The sequence below is a fragment of the Pinus tabuliformis genome, chromosome 9 (assembly GCF_031772625.1).
Source record: "Pinus tabuliformis cultivar Carrire ecotype Pingquan chromosome 9, CPIR1, whole genome shotgun sequence".
NCBI classification, from domain to species: Eukaryota; Viridiplantae; Streptophyta; class Pinopsida; order Pinales; family Pinaceae; genus Pinus; species Pinus tabuliformis.
Genome location: NC_142307.1, coordinates 238,825,930 through 238,848,188, shown reverse-complemented (window position 1 = coordinate 238,848,188; position 22,259 = coordinate 238,825,930).

Genomic DNA, 22,259 nt, shown 5'->3' with positions numbered 1-22,259 from the left:
AAGCACATACCGATAAAGTATCACTTTCTCCGGGAACAAGTGTTGGAACAAAAGGTCAAATTGGAGTATGTTACTTCTAAGGAACAAGTTGTTGATATTCTCACGAAACCACTGCCCAGGGAGACATTTGAATACCTCAGTCAGAAGCTGGGAGTAGTTGATGCATCATCTTGCTGTTAAAACCTGTCTGTTTAAGAGAAAAATGGGTGTACGCGAGTTGCCTGAGGAGGATCCGCGTACATACACCGATTTGTGCAGAGACAGTCTCGTATATGGAGGTTTGATGGATATCAGTAGGGACAGGCTCTGGTTGAAGATATTCTGATATGGGTCTGACAGAGACCATCCGGCACAGGTTCAGGGGGAGCAGATAATCTTCTAATAATGCATTGTTGGCATTACCTTAGAAGCTTTTGGTTCTAGTTCACAGCTGTTTTTGGTTTCAGGTGGAGCAGAGGCAGAGGGAGAACAGAAGGAAATCTTGGTTGCTGATCTAAATTGTGATTGACAGATGCTGCTACTATCAGTTATTGGTGACTTTCATAAGTCTTGTTCTAGATATTTCGTCTCTATGTCATGTATCTCTTTTGTGGTATCTATTTTCTGGTGTCAAGGTCATGTAACGACCTATTTTGGTTTCCCCACTGTGCCTGGGATGAACATGTAATGAACTTGGTTGTCATATGTAAATTTCTGATGTATCCCCACTTGGTTGGGTGGATGATCCCCACTTGGTTGGGTGATGGATGTATGTATTAAGTCTTTTGGTGATAGGAAGGTCTTTTATGATGTATAATTCATGGTTCTTCTTGAAGAACATCTTTTGCAGATCTTGCCTACAATCAGGGGGAGCATGGCCAGCACAGCAGGGCAGAAATTTTAGCATGTACTTAGGGGGAGCACAACCCTTTGCCCTTGATGACAAAGGGGGAGAATGACTTTGAGGATTTTGGGTTGCCATCAAGTCCAAAGGGGGAGATTGTTGGCATTATGGCACAGGTGTTCTCCTTGATGGCAACTCTCTTTGGTAACAGATCCCAGTTCAGGCTTTCAGAATGAAGGAAATGACATATACGCAGGTTCATCTAGACGAGGACGCGTATACACGCGGGTTAGACATTTCAAAGGCGCGTATGCGTATACACGCACTTTCATACAAGGAAAAGCACGTATATGTTGGAGAACTTACCTTTGGTCCGTGGTAGTTAGTCCTTGGTACTTGAACCTATGGTTTTGGACCATGGTACCTCGTCAGAATTGTTGATCCCAAGTATTGGGTCCATGGTATTGGTTTATTATGGTTTTGGACCGTGGTATTGTGGAAGGCCTAAAACTATAAAAGAGGAAGGAGATCATGTGGCAAAAGATCATCTGAATTATTATTGAATATCTGATAAAGTGCTAGATCTGGAATACAGGTATTTGGGTTAAGGTGCAAATCTGGATCTGAATGAAGGAAGAACCTTAGCACAAAGTGAAGGATAAGTTCTATTGATGGGTCATAATCTTTAAGCTTGAGTGATAGTATCTTTGTATGATTTTGATCTGCTATATGTGGCGCTTGCTTGATCTATAAGTCTGATAATCTGGGTTAATTAGTGTTTGAATATCTGAAAGAGCGAATTATCCCTTATAGATCTGTACGCAGGTTCAGTGAAGCGAAGGCGCGTATACACGCCGGTTCAATGAATGAAAACAACATATACGCAGGTTGTTCCATACGCAGAAGCGTATGCATGCAAGCTTCAGGTTATTTAAGTAGCTTATATATTTTGAGTTGTGATCTAGCTGCTTCTGTTTATTGCTGCAGTGTTCTGGGTTCAGATTTGGTGTGTGGTTACTGTTATTGTGATCTGGGTACAGTCATTAGAGAAGTGTTTATTTTGATTCAGTTTTGATTGGTGAAAAGGTGATTGGTTGATGCAGAAATTCTTGATGTTTGATTGATGTTATTTATGGATCCAGTTTGAAAATTTATGAAATGTGGTCCCTGAAAGAAAGAGAAAGTTGTAGCCTTCTGTAGGACAGCACCTACGTACTAGTATCTTAGCTAGTGCAAGAGCTAAGGGGGTTGTGGCTCCCTTCCAGGAGAAGCTGGAAAATGAGAGAGGGTTGTAGCTCTCTACAGGTTGCAGCCTGTGTACTGGTAAAGGACTGCAGCAGCACAATTATAAAAAGAAGTTTCTAATTAAAGAGAAGATAGAGATGAATTGCAGCAGGTGGTTTTCACCCACATTGGGTTTCCACCTTATATCTTGTGTTCTTGTGTGCGATTGTCTTTCTGCTCTGCTTCACTGTTTCTGGTTACTGGTTATTTGATTCTCAAACACAGATTAACAATCAACATCAGAAAGATAAAGTAAATTAAAAGTTTGCATTGTATACGTGGGTTTCCTTCTGCATAGTTGCGTATATACGCGGGTTTAATTAACTGAAGTAGCGTATATCATTTGATTTTGAAAAAAGAATATTTGACTTGATAATACTAATTCACCCCCCCTCTTAGTATTATTTCCAACAAATCTGTCTTTTCTCCTTAAGAGTGTCTGCTCCCCTTGCCTCTGAAATATCTTCATCTTCCTCTTCAACCACCTCTTCCTCTTGAAGAATCTTGAGCAGGATGCTTTTCCTTATGAGCAAGGCACATAGCCTCTTCATAAGATTTAGGGGTCGTTTTCTTTCCAAAAGCTTTCTCTCTTTCAGCAAACTTTTTCACAAGAGAGTCAAAGGTGATATCTTTGAGATTTCCATTTTCTTGCAATGACTCAAGATAATTGGAGTAAGTAGGATAAAGTGCCTTGAGAAAAGCAATAAGAGGAATATCCAATTCAAACTTAGTGGATTTGATATCATGCATTATAGACTTTACTTCAGATGCAAGAGCAAGAGGATCAATATTTTGCAGTTCAAGAGTGAAGAGTTTAATCATGAGTTGAACAACTTCAAGTGCATAATGCGAGTCATAGAGTTCTTTCAGCTTTTGTAAGGCTTCAAAAGCAGTTGAAAATGGTGAAATATGGTGACTCACCTCTTCATTTACAGATGTTGTGATTAATGCATAAGCTTTGCTGTTCTTATTTTCCCAAATGACGAGCTCTTTGTTTGAGGTAGGTTGTTCTGGCTCTTTGTCTCCGTCTCCAACACACACTCCTTTCCACAACTCATTGAAAATGAGCATGTGTTTTATCATCCGAGACCGCTCAGGATAGCTCTGTTTGCCAGTGAGAGCTATTCCCACAATGGATATGATTGAATGCATATTGTAACAAAAAAACTTTTGCTGCAAAACTTTTACTCTTAATGGGAAAAAATATAGTTCTGATATGACTGGACAACAAACTCAACTTGACAGCAAATTTCAATACCCAAGACATATATATCGGCACTATTCAAAATATATATCGGTTTCTTTTTACATTGATCACCCAGTGCAGCCCTTCAAAAAATTTTAACACACAAAGGCGATTTTAAAACATGCACAAAATCAGGGCTCAACTCACATATACATTATAGGACAGTGTACCAAAAACAGTTCAACGCATGCCATGTATATTCAACGCATTTAACTTCAACGCTTGCACTTCATAAACTAGTGAATAGTCTCTTGTATACCACACTTGTATACCAGCGTATGGCCAAAAAAACTTCAATGTATAGCCAAAAAACCAACGTTACCAACTTTATATGCCAAGAACAGCATTACCAATGTTACCAATGTTATATGCCAAGAACAGCGTTAATACAACTGCATTAATACAATGCTATGAACAACATTAATAAGACTGCGTCAATGCTATGAACAATGTTAATAAGACTGCGTTAATACAATGTTATGAACAACGTTAATAAGACTGTGTTAAGGTATCAGTTCTCTCTAGCGTGGTTCGAAGGCGAGGCTCTACCAAAAACCCCAACGCTTATTTCAAATCCTCATACGAAGGCTCCATGTATCAAGCAGGCAGCTCGCCACCAAGGCTGCTCGCAAGTCTGCAGCTATGTAGTAAACTTTCGCAGCAGCACGGCCTCAAGGATGAACACTTTCACAGCAACAATTCAGAAGGTTTTCAGGTCTGAGGCTGTCAGGTCAGAGGATTCAGAATTAATTATGGCAGACAGAGCGCACAGGGGCAGTGGACAGAGAGCAATAGGTAGAAGGGAGTTACAACTATTTTGGGAGCTGGCTCTGATACCATGTCAAGCTAGGTGGTAACTCCTCAAAGCAAAATTGATTTGTATGTATTATTCCTTCAGGTTGGTCTTCATTATATACATGAGGGAGAGACTGTTCACTTCATCTCCCGATGACTGTTCATATTACTTATTTATTTATTTACATTATGTTCACCCAATCCTGATGATTAGGTGTCAACAATATTTTCTGAGTTAGTAACCAGAGAACCCACAGTAATACCCATAATCTGTCAACGTTTCAAATCCCAACAAGTATCCATCATCAAGACTATTTTTGAATGTTGATAGTAGAAGAGCTCAATTGCGAGATTTAAATAGTTATGAGGTAAGCTCTTATGATTTAAGGAAAAATGAAGGTCGACTGCTTAATAATTAATATTATCCAAATATTTAAGTTTTTTATTAAATTAGGTTTTTTATTTTAATTCTAATTCATATAATTTTATTATTATTATTGATGATAAATTAACAGTAATAGTAATAGTGAAATTTCTTAGTAATATTTTCTCATAATAAGTAATAATTTATAATAATTTAAAATAATTTATAATAATAATTTCTCATAATGATTAATAATTTATAATATTATTTTATGATAATTTATAATAATAATAATACTAAATAATAAGTATTATAATTGTTATAAATATTCACTACTAATTTATTATTATTTAGTTATTTATAAATAATAAATATTAATAATAATTAATAAACGTTATAATAACTATTATTATTATAATAATAATCATTTTTTATTAAATTGAATATTAATGAGATTATTTTAGGCGTTAATTGGATTTATTCTTAATTTTTAGATGAATTAATAATAATACTAATAGTTTATAATAATTTATAATAATAATGAGTGATAATTTATAATAAATTTATTAATAATAAGTAATAATTTTAATGATAATAATTAATACTTAGTAATAAATATTATAAGTAATATAAAAAAAATTACTAATTTTTATTAATAGTTATTTATAAATAATAATAAAAGTTAATTCTTGATATGAATTAATAATAACACTGACATTTTTTTTTTTAACAGAAACGGATAGAGAGATGTATTACTTTCTGGCCAAAATGCCGTAATTCTGATTACAATATGCAGAGCAAAGTCCAGAAAGCTCTTTGTCCAGGACCGAGGTCTCTTTTTCTATGCTACACCAGAGATTTTTACAAGTTATTTTCCGGGAAACTACCTCTATTTTTCCCAAATTAAAAATGCAAACGAACTGCTTCAATAAAAGACAATAAAACATAATCACTAGGTGGTTAAGGAATGGGATCCCAACCTTCTTCTCCATCTCTGAGAATGACTCCGAGGGGGAGAAGAGCTGCTTTATTAGCTTCAGCGTCAGCCTCTTTGTTGTTGTCTCTCTTGACATGATAGAATTTCAAGCTCTGAAAGGAGTTTGATAGGATTCTTGTTCTGGTAATCAATCTGGACAGTCTTAGATCTGATGGGGCAGAGCTGTCTATGATAGTTTTTATGATAGTCTGAGAGTCTCCCATCACTATTGCATCATTGATTCCGAGAGATTTAAGTTGCTTCAGTCCTTGGAAAAGGGCCAGAGCTTCAGCTTGAATGCTGGTGTTGAAGCCCACTCCCCAGGCAAATCTGAGAACAGTTCTGCCATCCGCTCTCTTAACAACTCCACCAGCACCGGATCTGCCCGGGTTGCCTTTGGCAGCCCCATCGAAGAAGAGGATAATATGCTCCTGCTTTGAGCAAAGAGCCAAGAAATCTGAAGCGTTAAGACGAATTTGCCAGTCTTTAGGGAGAACGGGAGGCCTGACAATTTCAATGAAGCGGAGGTCCAGGGAGTCACTCCAAGCTGCATCAAGATCACTCAGTCCTGCCCCATCAAGCTGTTCACCGACACATTCCTTTAGCTGAGTTTTGATTTTAACCCAGACAATCTTGTGATCTCTCTTCTTATCTCTGAAAATCCTCTGATTTCTTTCCAGCCAGGTGTGCCAACAGATTAATTTGGGAAGAATACACCAGGCAGCTTTGAGATGGACATTTTGAGGAGAGCCTCCAGGATACGACCGCTTCCAGTTCGAGAACAGCTCTGGAATATTATTGGGGAGGATGATATCCGCCCTCCAAGGGCCTAAGGCCGCATTCCAGAGATCGGCTACAAAATTACAATTCAACATCAGATGCGCAGCAGTTTCTGAATTTTCACCGCACAAGGAACAGCGAGAGGGGCCATGGTAACCTCTTTTGTGTAGTCTATCATCCGTCAAAATACGCTGGTGACAGAGGAGCCAACAAAAATAGTCGATTTTTGGAAGCGAACTTTGGAACCAGACTCCTTTCCATGGTTTCGGGTCTGAGGGAACATGGGGATGCGCTAAGAGCTGCCTGTATCCCTGAGAGATGGAGTAGCGCCCAGGCGACGAGCCCCAACCACGAGTGTCTGGCTTTCTGCTGTTCAAAGGAGCCTTACCATTTAGGAAGTCTGAGAAGATTGCCAGTTCGTTGGATAGGGACTGGGGCACCTCAAAATTAATCCAGCTGAGCCAGTGACCATTCTCCCAATTAGATATATCCCACAGTGTAATGAACCCCGATCTGTACATCCAATCTTTCAGCGCTGACAGGGAGCGATCATCAGACAGAGGGTCGCAGCCCATTATACGATCCTCCCAAATTCTGATTTGCTTGCCATTACCAGGGATCCAATGAGCATGATCGTTGATTAGGGAGGAGGATTTTGCACAGAGCTTTTGAATTAGCGAGCCAGAGTTTGCTCTGGGGTGATCTAGGCACCTTTTCCTCTGCCCACGAAAGAACTTTTTCCACAAGGCGATCTGAGCCCACCCCGGATTTGGGGCAATAATCCTCCAGATCAATTTTGCTCCCAACGCCATGTTTTGCATGCAAATGTTCTTAAAGTTCAGTCCGCCTTCCAATCTGGGCATGGAGATTTTAGTCCAGCTTAATAGAGGAATTTTCTTTTCGTTGGCTTTCCCGCCTTTCCAAAAGAATTTTCTGATATGGTCCTCCATTTTCTTCATAATTCCAACAGGGGCCAGCATCACTGCAAATTGATATATGGGGAGGCTGTTAAGGACAACTTTTATTAGAACTGACTTACCTGCCAGATTAAGCCAGTTAAAACCCCAGGAATGGATCTTAGACTCGAACTTAATTAATAATAATTCATAATAGTAGTAAATCTTATAAATTTCCACTACTTAATTATTATTAATAATTTAATAGATTAATAATTATTATATTTAAATATTAATTATTAATGTCTTGAGATTGATTATTAAGAGTAACATTAGTAATAAAAGTAATAAAACTAGATTTTGCTAATTTTACCTAAGAGGAAAGGGAAGGGAGATAGCTACCTATTGAGAGTTAAACCTAGGATGTATTGGAGGTCTTAATTTCTCTGATTAAGGGAAACGAGCTACTGCTGATCTCGATGCCATTGTCCCTATTGAGATTATGTGGATGTTTCATAATCTCAAGAGCCTCTCTAATCTTTCGCCTATGATGATGTTCTTCTCTTGCGACAATTGAGGCGTTTTCCAGACATAGATAGTGCTTAGTTTTAGAGGAATGCTCTGCGAGGGCCGAAGTACGAGATCTATCATTCCTAATATCCGCTACATGTTCTTTCAGTCTAGTTTGCAAGGAACGACATGTTTCACCAATGTAACTTTTCCCACATGAACAATCTATTTTATAAACTCCTTTAAGTTGATGTCTATCAATATTATCTTTGACGTACCTCATACTTTGTCTAATCATTCCGGCTGCTGAGAACTGAGTGATTATGTCTTTCTTTCTTAGGATTCTTGCAATCTTGTTTGAATTGGAATATTCTGCAACTTTTGAATGAGTGGCCACACTTCTTCATCCTTCTTCTATTCATCCCTTGCTTCATTTATCCAATCTATTTGGATAATAGAAATAGCACAAAACAATGCTTCTACATCCTCATCCTTTCTTGAGAGTGCATCTACCACAACATTTTGTTTCCCTTTTTTGTAAATGATTTCAAAGTCATAAACCAACATCTTTGTGACCCATTTTTGTTGCTCTTCAAAGGATAACCTTTGTTCTAAAAAGTATTTAAGACTATCATGATCCGTTTTTACCTTGAAGTGTCTTCCCATTGGGTAGGGTCATCATTTTTTAAGTGCATATAGTATTGCCAACATTTCCTTCTCATAAATAGCTTTGTGTAAATATTTTCCTTAGATTGGATGACTTTCAAAATCAATGGGTCTTTCATCTTGCATTAAAATAGCACCAATTCCATTTCTTGAAGCATCACATTCCACAATAAAGGTTTTTGTGAAGTCTGGCATAGCTAAGTCTGTTGGTTGGCACATTGCCTCTTTAAGATGTTCGAAGGCCTTTGTTGCTTCTAGAGTCCATGAAAATTCCTCTTTCCTCAATAATATTGTTAGAGGTGTTGCTATTCTCCCATAATTCTTAACAAACTTGTGATAATACCGTGTCAAATCGAGAAATCCTCACAATTGCTTTATGGATATGGGGATTTTCCATTCCTTAATGGCTTTAATTTTGCTAGGGTCTACCTTAACACCTTCATGAGATACAATATGACCTAGATATTCCACCTCTTGTACTCCAAAGAAACATTTGGAGCTTTTTGCATATAATTGTTTCTCCCCCAATAGTTTGAGCACCCTGTCATCATGTTGAACATGATCCTTCTAAGACTTGTTGTAGATTAGTATATCATCAAAAAATACTAGCACAAATTTTCTAAGGAAGGGTTTGAAAATGGAATTCATCAAACCTTGAAATGTAGAAGGTGCATTTGTAAGGCCAAAGGGCATGACCAAAAATTCATAATGACCCTCATGAGTTCTAAATGTTGTTTTCAGAATGTCTTCAGTCTTCATTCTGATTTGATGATATCCTGAATGAAGATCCAACTTGGTGAAGTAAATTGATCCATGCAATTCATCCAATAATTCATCAATGATAGGAATGCGAAATTTATCTGTAATAGTGAGCTTGTTGAGTTCCCTATAATCCGGACAGATGTGCCATGACCCATCCTTCTTGTGCATCAATACTACTAGAGCAAAGAAAGAGCTTTGATGAGGTTGAATTATACTAGCCTCTAGCATTTCTGCAACCATACGTTCAATTTCACTCTTTTGGGCATAGGGATATCTTCAAAGCCCGATGTTTGGAGGAAGACTTCCTGGAATCAAATGAATAGAATGATCATGATCACGAATAGGTGGGAGGCCTTTGGGAGTCTCCAATACCTTGGAATGATTTTCCAAGACTTTTTGGAGATCTCGAGAAATAGATGGTTTCGATGTGGGAACCTCTAGTGAACATAATTGTGCAACTACGCCTCGTTCTTATTTCTTTAGAAGCTTTGTCAGTCCTTTAGAGCTGATTATTTTTCCCGATTTCCATGCCATACCCCTTAATGCAACCTCCTTTTCTTTCGAAGAAAATTTCATGAAAACTTCTTGAAAATTAAAAGCTATTGTACCCAGGGATTATAGCCATTGGACTCCTAGTACAACATTAACACCACCCATTGGAATGGAAAGCATTGAGCTATTCAATACATATTCTCCCATGGATACCTTGATATTATGGCACTTTCTAGATAAATTTATGGTTCCCCCACTTGCATCCATCACTTGACACTTTGGTGTTGGATATTGGAAGTAATTCAATTCCTTGGCTATCTTACAATGAATAAAATTATGCGTACTCCCCAAATCAATCAACACTATTACCTTTCTATTCTTGATATGTCCTTCTATCTTGATAGTTTGAGGAGTGGTAATTCCGACCAATGCATTACAAGATATGGTCGGATTCATTTCTTCTTTCTCGATGAGATCTTTCACTTGAACATTTTTCTTCTTGATATGTGCTTCTATCTTGAGAGTTTGAGGAATGGTAATTCTTTCCAATGCTTTACAAGATATGTTTGGATTAATTTCTTCTTTCTCTAGTGTTGGTTCCTGGTTTATATCCTCTTCTTTTAATGTTTTTTGATCATTTTCTTCCTCCTCTTCACAATCTATGTAAAATAATTTCTTCTCAGCACACTTATTACCTTTAGTGTATTTGCTATCACAAATGTAATGAATTCCTTTTTTTCTTTTTTCTTCCAATGGTTGTTGTGTAAACGTTGTAGGTTGTGGAAGGCTAGAAGAAAAAACACTTCCATATTTATAGTTGTGAGTGGCAGGATTCCTTGTTTCTATAATTCCACTTTCAGTTTTTCTTGCCAACCTGAATGCCTTCTCCAATGAATTAGGTTCCCAAAGACGAACCTCATGTTGAATGTTATCCTTTAAATTCCCTATGAAGACATTAATTCTTTTCTTCTCTGGAATATCATTTACCCATATATCAAATTTTTTAAATCCTCAATGTGCTCTGCCATTGAACCTTTTTGTTTGAGATTTATCAATTGGATAATGAAGGTGTTACTCTTTGTATCCTCATAATGTGCTATTATTTCTTCCGTGAAAATTGACCAAGTGACAAGTGCTTTACGAGAACACAACCCTTTATACGATGAAAATTGATCTGGTTCTAAATATGAAGATGCAATAGGTAACTTTTGTAATAGTTGCACCTCATGTAGATCAAAATATTGCTCCACCTGTAGTATCTAATTTACTGGATCCTTGCCATCAAACTTCCTCATATTGCCTTTTCTTGATTTCAGGAGCTCGATCTTGAAATGGCTGTAACTCTGTAATTTCGGATTTTCCAATTCTGAAACTGCAACCTAAAGTAGCCCTCTGCATCCTCTTTCTAATGTCATCAGTCTGACCGAAATCGAATTCTCCATGAAAGAGCTATGCACAATCTCCCAAGGTACTTGATTATATACCTTTTCAGAAGAGCAAACTTGTATGAAGTGCAACGTGTCACCTTTTTAACCTTCGGATTTGAAAAATATAAGAATGAAAATACAATCCATCCTCTTTCTGTAACTTCTAAAAAATTTCAATTTGATGCTCAGAGAGAGTTATGACGATTTTTCCAAGGTCACTTGTTTAATATGTAATTCGGAAGTCTGAAAAAAACCTTAACTTCCTCAGATCATATATCTTAAAATATAGCGCGACAAGATCTGAAATTCGGACCTAAGGTTTAGACTGCCTTCTTCTCAAATGAGTTTTTTTTATCTTCCGAAACTTCATAGTGAACAAGTTATAGTGAAACTTCCATGATGACTTGTTTTATATGAAATTCTGGAGCTTGCAAAAACCCTAACTTTCTTAGATCATATCGCCGAAAATATAGCGCGACAAGATCTGAAATTTGGACCTGAGGTTCAGTGTGATTTCCTATCAAATGGGTGTTTTTTTAACTTCTGAAACATCGCAGAAAAAAAGTTATAGTGAAAATACCACGATGACCTGTTTGGAGCAGCGAAACCCTAGAATCCAAAGCTCTCATACCAAATGTTATGAAACCAGCTCACAAAAAGATAGAAAAGATAGATGAATGCCTTATAAATTAGCCTCTTCGAGGGGGCATCCTCCTTTACATTACACAAATGAACAATTCTTGGATCATACAAATGAAAAGACCTCCTTTCTATATATAAGAGTCTAAGGGGTCATAATACAATGAGAGCCGACATAACAATAGTAATGTAAGGACACAATAATAACAATAGTGGGCTTCTATGGGGCACAATAATAACAATATGGGGACTACATGGGCACAATAATATAATAAGGGGGTTGTACTAATAACAATAAGGGGTTACACTAGTAGTATAGGGACCTAACAAGGTTATAGTGGTAGTGGTTGGAATCAACCTAGGCACCTAGGGGTTATAGAAGTAGTGGTTGGGATAAACTTTGTGTCATGCAAGTACAAGACCACACCAATTCTTGATTCCTCTAATAAAACAAAAACAAAAAATCACAACTCAATTATCAAACCAGTAGTAAGAACAACCAACAACCATCTTTGGTTTCTATCTGGGAATACAGGTTGAATCATCATCCTTATTCAAGGAAAACCACACCACATAGAATGACCTAGTGGTAGTGTGTAAGGGAGCGTGCTTTAAAGCATAAACTAAAAGAAAGAAAGAGAACCACAATTACATATTTTACATTTATGTAGTATTAAGTTTGGCATAAAACATATATATATATATATATATATATATATATATATATATATATATATATATATATATATATATATATATATATATGTATATATATATATATATGTGTATGTGTATGTGTATGTGTATGTGTATGTGTATGTGTATGTGTATGTGTATGTGTATGTATATATATATATATATATATATATATATATATATATATATATATATATATATACTATTTATACTTTGCAGGATGGTCGATATTATCACTAAATATATGTGTGAGATGATATAGTACATAATAATGTGTTATTCCCCAATAATACTACGCGGGGTTGTATATGCCCACAGTTAGATTTAAGCAAGTACATTATCTAAGAGTGAGCATATACAACCTCGCTTATTAATAGATCAATAACACCGCAAATATTGGTTACCATTTTTTATAGTTTCAAGACCAACAAACTATATATATTGTAAATTGTACATACGCAGTGCCATTTATGAAATATAACATTTATAAAATATAATACTTATATAATTATTTAAAATAATAATTAATTTATAAAATTTGAAATTAACAATTTCTTTAGAATAAAATTTTGAAAATATTATATATTTAATATGTAAAATTTAAAATCTATATTTTAAAAAATCAATATTTAAATTTAAGGAGTTTAGACTTCTGTGATCCATAACATTGTATAGATAATCTTCGGCAAAATCACATAATCAATATTTTTTCGACGCGTTTCGAACCAACCAGCGTGGTTCATTGTCCTGACGATGAACCACACTGGTTGGTTCGAAACGCGTCGACAAAATATTGATTATGTGATTTTGCCGAAGATTATCTATACAATATTTAAATTTAATTTTAAATAATTTTATTAATAATTTAAATAATTTTATTACTATTTTTAAAGATTCTGCACATTAATTAATATAATAAAATAAAATTATTGTGAATCCCAAACAATTTAAACAATGAATAAATGACTCTCACTTTAAGGAAAGATGTGATAAATCTGTTAATAATATTCGTAAAAGCCTTTCCCTTTGGTTGACCCATTCATACGGTGATAGTATCTGCTTTTGAGTGCCAAGTGATGATATCGAAAAGAAAAGAAATATATACTAGCATTTGCACCTTATGTTGCAAAGGAAACGCCGTAAGGCATAGAGTGGGGAAGAATAGCGACATGTGAATGGGCATTGTTGAAAGCAAGGGTGGACGATAATGTGTACTCTGAAAATGGATATTTTGTTATGGTCAACCTAATGCATTCATTAATTAGATGACAACGAAAAAGTTTCGGGCCCAGGCTGAACCAACAAAAATCTTTTTTACAAGACTGAAATTGCCTAAATGATTCCTCAATCAATGGAAATAACCGTTTCCCTCCTCAGATACCTAAAATACATTGTAGGAGACCGACTTTTCAAGTAACTTAATATAACTAGCAATTGCCCCAAAAAGTGCAAAGAGAGGCCGATTACATACAAGTTTTTTTATGTACAAAGTGTTGAGAATGGAGGATCTCGGATTGGACTTTAGTTGGACTCTATTGGTTTGGGAGATGTATCATGTGTTACCATTTGTGCATATTATGGGCATAAAGTTTGTTATGATGATGGAGATTATTTTCAACCAGTGGTGGGTTGGCAACAACTTTTGTGAATGCCTTGGGTAAGATTCCATCTTCTGGATATTGGAAATTCCAGTGTCCATTTAGTCTATACTAGAGTGCAATGATTGTTGGCAAAGCTAAAGAAACTGTCATCAATGTATAGAGCCAACGTAACTCATAGTCATCAGTTTTTATCCATACAGGGCTATGATTATAGGTACCATCCATTTGAGCAGGTAGCCGGTGTATTTGCTAAATAGGGATCATGTTATCCTCATGGAGTCATTGGTTGTTCTTATAAAATATAAAGTAGGATTGAGCATCGACTATCTGGCTAAATGGAACTTTTGATAAGTGCTCGCCAATTTTATCTATTGTGTAATCATCCAAAACATAGAGGCTAACCCAAGTGGATGCTTCAGTGGAAATTGTGTAGCCCTTGCATTATCTAGGTCATATAGAAGCACATAACAAAAATAGAATCAAGTACAATCCATCTCTAAACCGAAAAAAACATCAACAAACAGGGTAGTACAATCCATCTCTAAACCGAAAAAACATCATCAAACAGGGCCCATATGACCGTTAGCATTAAAAAAAAAAATCATGTTACAACAAATACCTACATATAATCAAAATCATTGTCTATATTAGGATCTCCATCATCAATATCACCCTCTAAGCATTAAAATAAGATAGAACAAAAAGTAGCATCTCAAGTCAAGATTTTGTTTCAGTGATGGGTACGTTTTTAGTAGGGTTCTGAGAGAAGAGTTCATCAACCAATGTCACTAACACTAGTACATAGAGAGCTTAGTGTTCTTGATTAATTACTAGTTCATACCCTCATACATAAAAAAATCCAACAGAAATGTCACAATCCCCACAATCTTGAAATATTGAAAAAGGTTGTCAAATCTACTAAATTTTGAGTGAGATCTAAAATTTTACTTTCTCGATATGAAATTCAATGAGGTCAGAACTACTCTCAAACATCCAAAGTCATTTCATGGTAATGTTATGAATTTCATAAGCAATACTAAAGCCACAGGCTTGAATATTAGGCTACGCCACTCAAAAATTCTTGTTTTTTTCTAAAAAATAATTACGTTTGGAACATCTTTAATCAAATTGTGCAGAATTGGCCAGTTTGGTACCTAACCAGCCAGTGCAATACCAAACTGGCCATTTCTGGTTCGAGACCTCGAACCAGACCCATTTGGGTGTCAAAAAGATCAAACCGGCTGATTTCACCAGTTCCAGTCTGGTTCCAATAACACTGGTTCTATGTTATTCAAGATTTTTTAGCAATACCCTGTAGTTATCATGCATGCATATTTATGGTAACTACTATACTTTTTCTTACCTTTGTCATTTCCCTGATTTAAAGGCTGCTCTGAGTTACTAATAGAGAAAGTTCTAAAAGATAAGGCTTTGAGAACCTAGCTTTAGTTGGTGGAGGCTTAGTACATTTTCTTCTGAAGCTTTGGCCTCAAACTCGAGAGCTACTTGTAAAGCATTCTCCAAAGCATTTATACTAAGCAGGTCCATTTTTCTTTGGATATTTTGGTTGAGAGTCCTCTAAGAAGTGACTCGAGGAACTTCCATGTTCATCACCATGGACTTGAAGCCATCAAAAATATTGTTTGATGACTTTGACCAGGTACTTGCCTTACGTGAATCCATTGCTTCATGATTTCCTCTGCTTTCCCCTTTAGGTATAACCTATCTTGCATTTCTTGCTTGAAGCATATCAAAGTTTGTGTAGGAGGTGAATTTGAGTTGACTAAGTCTCGTACAAGAGCCCACCGCCATGTTAAGGGTTGGTCGCTCCATACTGACTTCTTTTAGCATCAACTTCTGTGCATCATTCAGTTGTTATAATTGAAAGAAGGCTTCTCGTACAAGAGCCCACCACCATTTTAAGGGTTGGTTGCTCCATACGGACTTCTATTAGCATCAACTTCTGTGCATCATCCAGTTGTTACATTTGAAATAAGGCTTCTAGGCTTTGCAGTGAAGCATACAGCACTTATATTTTAGGATTGAAAGCTTGATATATATTTCATATATCAATTATGTTATTGTCCCATAATACCGTAAGACTAAAAGATTCATATCTGGCTTGAATTTCAATGATAGCGCTGGCTTCACATTTTGCTGGATTCCACATTTTCTAAAAGGCCGGCAACATATTTTGCATTTTAGATGCAATTGTTGGTTTTCAAATATGTCTTATACATTATTTTTATTGGACTTCATGCCTACAGATATATTTACTCTTCGTTACTTCCCCAGCCATGATAGAGAAAAGGATCCCAAACACTTGTGAGGCTTCTTCCTCTGCATAGGTGGTGTGTCAGAATGGGTGCTCTTTTTGGCAGACATTTGAGTAACGGTCTTCCACCAATATAAGATTCCGGTATGCAAGTATAATTTTAACATAGAATTACCTACATGAACTTAGACCTGAACATTTCCGGAGAATAGAGACTTCAAAGCTAGTTCTTCAAGCGCATGTAATATAGATTCATTTAGAAAAAGGATGCGTGAAGACAATTATAATGTTGATGACAGACTTTGATCACCATATTGAGGAACTAACATTGTGCCCGAGCCCTACTGGCTTGAGAGTTTTGACAGGGTTTGTGTCTGACTAATATAGTCAATGAAGGTGAGTATTGAATAGGTTCTGATTGGACCACAAAACCATGATGAGTCTCAATGATTCCTCAGCAAGGCATCAACCAAAACAATGCAGGAATTACACAAGCCTTTCTGGATGCTCCCTAAATAAACTTGAAACTTCTCATTGTGTTCAACAACGTTTCTATTGAAGGTCAAGTTGGCTCATGTAAAGCAAGGGAATTTTTGCATCTTCAACAACTTCACATTGTCAAAGACAACCATATTCTCTTGTCCAATGTAAGCAGAGAAAGAACACTTACAATGCAATATATTCATAAAAACATACTAAGAAATGATAGTTATCAAGACAGAATCTGAATTCAAATGTGGATACCATACAATATAGAAAACATTTGGCCCACAAAACTACAGTTCATAAAATTCAGGAGTATACATATTATTAAAGCAAAAACATGCACTTCAAATTTATTGAAAAAAAATAGGTATGTGGATAGTCCAGACTAATTTTATAAAAAAATTTAATGATTGGATAACATAAACCCCTACAAAAATGCTCAAAGGTCCGTTGAGCCTTCTGATGCAATCCCTTCAAGAAATGTATTTCCTTATCATACATTATAAATTGTATGAAACCCAGCAAAAACTAGAGTAGCAGGTCTTCTCTAAAGAACATTAGATTTATCATTGAGATTATTACAAGTTTGATTTAAAAAAGTTGATAGCCATCACACTATTTTCTTGTGCTTGGTGGGCGTATGTATTTGTTTGTGCGTGTTTTGATTCTACTTTTGATAATGCAGGTCATGTAACTTGTTCTAGGTGTTCTGGAAGTAAGAAGGATATGCACAGACATTAGGTACACCCTTTCAAGTTGAAAAATAAAAATTAAATAAGCACATAGCAAATAGAGAATATATGACTAAATACCTAGTGGAAGCTACTTATTTAGTATGTTGGCTCAGTTGGCATGCTTCATTTGAGTGTAACTTTGTTTATGAAGGTCTAAGCAGGCCTTTAAGGTGCAGGCAACAGTGTCCCAACTACAAACGCAGTCTCCTCGAGACTTCACACATGAACAAAATAGACAAACCTCTCTAGGCATCAACAGCAGCATAGTAACCTGAAATCTCCCATGGCTAGCTCCTAAACGAGGGAGTAGTGACAGGCATTGGTGGGACAGGGAGAAGAAATGGGCAAATAACATATTCATTGGTGGCTTGAAAGTTAAAATGCATTTTCTTAAGAATTCTTTAGGGTTTCTTGGGAAGATGATTTTTTTGGGTTAAAATTGGATTTGGTTTGGTTCAGTTTTGGACAAACAACAGATTGACTATACGAATCCCAACTGTACCGAATTACGCTGAATGTCAGAATCCTATGCTTTCTGCCGCCTTGCTACCAATTCACTCAAAGCATTTTCTTTTACAAACCTTGTCGATTTCACAGAAGAGTGCATCCGTGAAGATGGAGGCCCTGTTTCTTTCCGTTGTTGATTTCTAATCTCGTTTTGGCGAGCCCTTTTACGCATTAAATAATTATCCCTTGCTTCTGCTCGTTCTACCAAAATCAACTCCTAGTTCAGTTCAGACATTTTCCCAAGCTGCTCCCTATCTTCATCATCTTTGAATAAATCACTTCCTATGGATAATTTGCTATCAGAATCATCACGACGACCCCTGTCATCATCATCCTTGTCACCAGAATCAAATTCTTTTTCAGGGGCATTCTTGACCCAGAAGCCTTCCTATTTGTTGTCCCAGCATCATCTGAATCATCGTCATCAATGTATTTCGAGTCACTACCATCATCTGAATCAGAATCTTCCAGTCTCCCTTTTGCAGGATTTCGGTTTTGCTTTCCATCATTGGTAGATGTTCGACCAGCGGCTTCTAGCAGCAAATGCTCCAGTTCAGCCACAACTTTTTTTTCCCCTCTAAACACCCATGCTCATTGAATAGTCCTTCGTTCCCTGGCTAGAGCAGAGACTGCAAATACCACTCCTCAATAGATCTTCAAAACCTAAAACCTACTGTCCATCAAACATATTAAAGTTGTGAGGGGCAAACGACACCATGGATCTTAATAAATGTACATCACCGAAATTACGTTTTGTAATACATGGTCCTTACAATGAAACGAACATTACTATCTCAATTAGTTCAAAAGAACCCTTAGACCTGTAAAGAAAGCACATTGAACATAGAGATGGAAAATTTCAAAAATATTTCTGAGCCAAATTCTTCATATAATTGAAACGTTTGAGAAGTACACATATCACAAACCAAGTATGCGCAGAAGCGTGAGAATATAACAAACCCTAACTATACAATTAATACTGACCAAAAGTCATAGAATAATAAATAGCACATGAAATTCAAACCAAGTAAAATAAAAGTCCTACCATAAATTTGAATATTTCCCTTAAGAAAATTTTATATTCACAATGAAAAAAAGGGCGTCACAGAACAGGCAACGAAACTCTAAACGACCAACTCAAATTTATATTAATGTAAGTACAAACATTGACGAAACTGTGTAGATGTAAGCTACTAAAAGAATGAAAAGGCACCAGATTTCTAACAGAGATGAGAAATAGATACAGAACAATTAATGATTGAAAATACTGAACTTTCTACAAGGAAAGAGTTAACGCACATTGTCACAAAAACCAAGTTTGAGTAAATAAATGGAATTTTATCTTATTGTCTGAAACGATAACTACCTGAATCCAAAACATCACTGAATACACAGACATTGTTTTCAAAAAAAGAAAAAAACAGATCTCTCAAAAAACGCTGGAACTCTCTGGATTCCAGCGAAAATAACTGGAAAGTGGTGAAGAACGTCTAAACGAGCGGCATGAAAATACACATAAAATCAGATATTAACATATACCAACCCGGTCTATCTTCCTTCTTTGACACATACATTATGACTGCTCACATAATTGCCAAACGATATTGAGGTCATGCACAGGGCACTTCCAAAGCTTCGGAGTGCATCAAGGGCCTGACTATTGAAAAATTCTGGCTGACCCACATACATGAACACCTCTGAAGCACTGATCAGAGCGTACTGAGGAATCTGCCAGAAAATCCTGAGGGAGCTTGGACTGTCGGGTATGATTTTGTTGTCTACTTCTTTCAGCCGATAAATCTCAACTACAGCAGCAGCAACCATGGCGAGCATACCCACGATCAACCCCACTCCCATCCTCTGTAGCTCGGTGAAACCCTTTGGATTGCGTGTGACCTTATAACCAAAAGGAACTAACACCTGCCTGTATAAAGCTATCCACACTGCAACACTGAAAATATCAAACATGGACATTGCAGCAGCTGGAACATTGAAGCTACCCAAGGAGGTGTTCATTGTAGCACCCTGCTCCACAAACAAAGATGCCATTTGGGTGAACACCACTGAGTAAATGATTGCGCACAACCAGATAGGAAGCAACCTCAGGATGCATTTTACTTCTTCCACTTGAGTCACTGTGCAAAGTCTCCATGGACTTCTTTCCTTTCCTTCCACTTCCACTGTGTCATTATCTGTTTCTATTGCTGCCTTGTCAAGGAACCTTAAAACCAATTCAAGTTCAATATAATCCATCAATATGGAAATAAGAGAAAAAATCTGATTGCAGTCATAAAGATGGTGAAAAAATAGATACGGGAGCTGAAGGTACATCCTTTTCAAATGACTATGTATTAGCTGAAGGTACAGTAGCTAAACAGGGGAGATTGTGGAATCCATAAGAAACTCATAATATGCAAGCAATTGAAGGGCTATCTTTGTAAAAAAAAATAAAAAACAACCATGCAGAAACAAATTGAACCATTTCACATCCTGCTCTCAAACTCAAACTAAACAATTTTTAGACCCATGCCTTCTGTTTTGGTGTTAAATGGGTAATCAAATGCATTGGTGTGACAATATGCATATTTTCAACTTACAAGTTGGAAAAAGGATACAGAGTATTTCTTGAAAAAGGATAAGAAGTATTTCTTGAAGATGTAAATCATAATATGACTCATCACAAATAATTTTTCTGAGATTCAAAAGGTCACAAGCAAAGGTAGGAACTCAACCCCAAGATTTCTCCAGGTGCTTCTCTATCCATTTTCATTCTATTCAAACACAATACTGAAGAATTATTTGAAATATCGCTCTACCAGGACTATTACAAACCTTCCAACTCAATGATCTGTCAATTTGACCTGCAACATATGATGCCAGTTCAGAATCCGATGTCTGCAAGAAAAAACCAACTTAAGGAAGAAGTATAGACCTTGAATATAGGAAGAACTAAAAACAACATCCTTCTATTTAAAGAACTCATAAAATGGAATACATACCTTCCCCATTTTCGGAAGATCCAAACCTTCGAAATTATTTAAGGTAAGATATGCAGGCAATGCGAATCTACATTTTTGACAAAGAAAATCAATAGAACTCAAAAACAATCATGGATCCAGAATTGAATCTCAACACAGAGGTGTGCCTTACTATCTAGCATGTATGAGTGGATATCAAAAATGAGACTTTTCAGAACATTAGATACCTCAGTGTCACACAAGGGATGAACAAAGAGGAATCCTAGATAAAATGGAGACTTCTGACTTATTTTAAGTTTGATACATTATAGGTGCTAAATGCTTTTTCCGATCCTAAAAGAATTCCACAATGTTATAATTTTTATTGAGAGCTGAGAAAGTGTTAAAACATGGGTACAAACTCATAACGTTAAAGAGGAGTATACTCTAAATATAAGATTTATCCCACGTGTCTACCTAGTCCTGTCAGCAAATCTAAAATAGAATTAATTTTCACTACCTATTTCTAATGTCAGTCTCCCTCTGCCCAAGTCGAGGTGTGTCCACAGTCAGTGCAATTGCCTTAAAACCAGTCCTCTCCGCTCTTCTAACAAGTTGTGCAATAACATTCCTAATCCTATAAACCTGTCAGCAATGACATCTAAATTTTAACACCACTCATAAATCCACATTTAGTAAACCCAACGCAATATAACTGATCTTACCATTGGTTTAGGAGCCTATAATACAATTGGATGGATATGAACTCAATTACATCTCAGAAAACATGGGAAGAAAACATGGGAAGAAAATCATATGGGTGGAAATGATAAACTTACATAAAGTTGAAAAAAGCGAATGCGTGGTCCAGTTGAAGTAACCTCTTCAACACTTGATGTAGCCCATGAAGAAAGCATCTACAACAAATATGTCCAAGCCTCAACTTTTTATCAACACAACAAACTATTTCAAAATCCGAAATCATTATAATTTCTTAAATCCTTAATAGCTAGAAGGAAATTAAAACATTCAGAAGATCGATCCCACAAAGAGAAGACCGATGCCCAAACCATTATAGTTCCAGCAGCTCTTGCAGTAGTATACTCTCCTGTAAAAGATGATGGATTCACTTTCAGAAAATATATGCATCAAAATAGGATGTTAATTTCAATACAATAATCTAATGAATACCTTCGCGATGAGCCATCTTTTGCATGGCAGTTGGAGCAATCATAATAGGCATTGATATCTTGAATCCCAACACAGTGGTACTCAGATCCACCTTTGTTACATCAACCAATATACGGGAACAGAACCTGATACATACAACATCAACCAAAATC